The 1,560-nt window shown below is 44.3% G+C and overlaps 1 non-coding gene across 1 annotated transcript; it reads right to left on the bottom strand.

The window, feature by feature from the left end:
* Positions 1 to 594: 594 nt before the first annotated feature.
* On the bottom strand, positions 595 to 701 carry LOC118483412. The gene has a single exon (XR_004870700.1). It is a non-coding gene; the product is annotated as a small nucleolar RNA R71 (small nucleolar RNA).
* Between the last annotated feature and the right edge of the window lie 859 nt (positions 702 to 1,560).

Below are 1,560 nucleotides of genomic sequence, written 5' to 3'. Positions count from 1 at the left end.
GCCGTGTTGAGCTCCCTAGTAACAGGGATCCGGAAAACAATCACTGTATCTCCGACCACGGGCCGTGTTCATCTGAGCACGGGGCCGTGGTGAAACTTCCGACCAACGTTCTTTTTTTGTTTTTATTGCAGGACTTGGAACCCAGGCGCCACATCTGAACTTTACACGAAGTGTATGAGCTCCAGTTCTAGTAGAGACATAAAAGAACCCCTAGAAGAACCCGAACGCTTTCTAAGAAAAAGACTTAAAGCTAAAAACCAAGAGAAGGTTTCGGGGGACCCACTTCCAATGGCGGACCAACGTACCCTCATGGATTACCTACGTCCCACCGTAGGTAATCTCGGCGCCGCTATCAATGCACCGAATGTCGAGGCCAACAACTTCGAACTTCGGCCGCATTTGATACAAATGCTCCAAAACTCCGCAACCTTCCATGGAGCATCAAACGACACCATCCGCCTTCAAATGTTTCCATTTTCACTAAAGGACCGAGGTAAGGCTTGGCTAAATACCCTCCCAGTTGGCTCGGTAAACACCTGGGATGAACTAGCCTAAAAGTTTCTATATAAGTATTTCCCTCCTGCTAAAACGACTAAATTAATGACTGAAATTAACACATATCCACAAAAGGACGGGGAATCCTTATATGAAACTTGGGAAAGGTTCAAGGAGATACTAATAAAATGTCCTCATCACGGTCTTGCGGTATGGCAACAAGTATCCACCTTCTATAATGGGTTGTTGCCACACACAAGACAAACACTTGCTCTAGCTCCGGGGGACTTTTAGGTAATCGCCGCCCAAATGAAATCTATAATCAAATTGACGAAATTGCTCAAACCAATTTTCAATGGCACACTCCCCCAGGCATGAAATCTATTGCCCCAGGCGCCCATAAGGTCGATGAGAGCACTCCTTGCAAGCCCAAATCGAAGCCCTTTCTTCAAAGCTCAAAAAGTTAGAAATGGTAAAAATGGCTTCGGTTATGGCTTGCGAGGGGTGTAGTGGGCCACATGAAAATTGGAGTAGTATGAAAGAAATAGATAATCAAACAGAATTGGTAAACTACATTGATAATAGACCTAGGCCGCTGGGTCCGCCAACGGGTACCTACAACCAAGGATGGCGTAACCACCCTAACTTTGGTTGGAGAGAACCCGGCAATAGTAGTAACCAACAAAATCTAAACCAATGAACAAACTTTCAACAACCAAGAAATGAATTACAAAATTTCTCTCAACAACAAGGGGGACGAGAAAGGCTTGAAGATACCGTATCTCGCCTCATCTCCGACACCGAAAAGAAAAACTCGGATCGATTTCAACAATTAGAATCGAATTTTAGAAATCAACAAACTAGTATTCAAAAAATTGAAAAATAATTAAGATAACTAGCTCAAAATATCTCCGAGAGACCACAAGGCGCATTACCAAGTAATACCGAAACTAACCCAAAAGCGCAAGTACATCTCATCACATTGAGAAACCGTACCGTGGGCCCCGAGGAGGCTCCATTACCTCCAACTGAAAAGAGCTGATCTAGCCAAACCACAACTCCACT

Source organism: Helianthus annuus, chromosome 10 (genome assembly GCF_002127325.2).
Source record: "Helianthus annuus cultivar XRQ/B chromosome 10, HanXRQr2.0-SUNRISE, whole genome shotgun sequence".
NCBI lineage: Eukaryota > Viridiplantae > Streptophyta > Magnoliopsida > Asterales > Asteraceae > Helianthus > Helianthus annuus.
The sequence above is the reverse complement of the archived record's forward strand: the minus strand, read 5'-3'. Positions and strand labels throughout refer to the sequence as shown.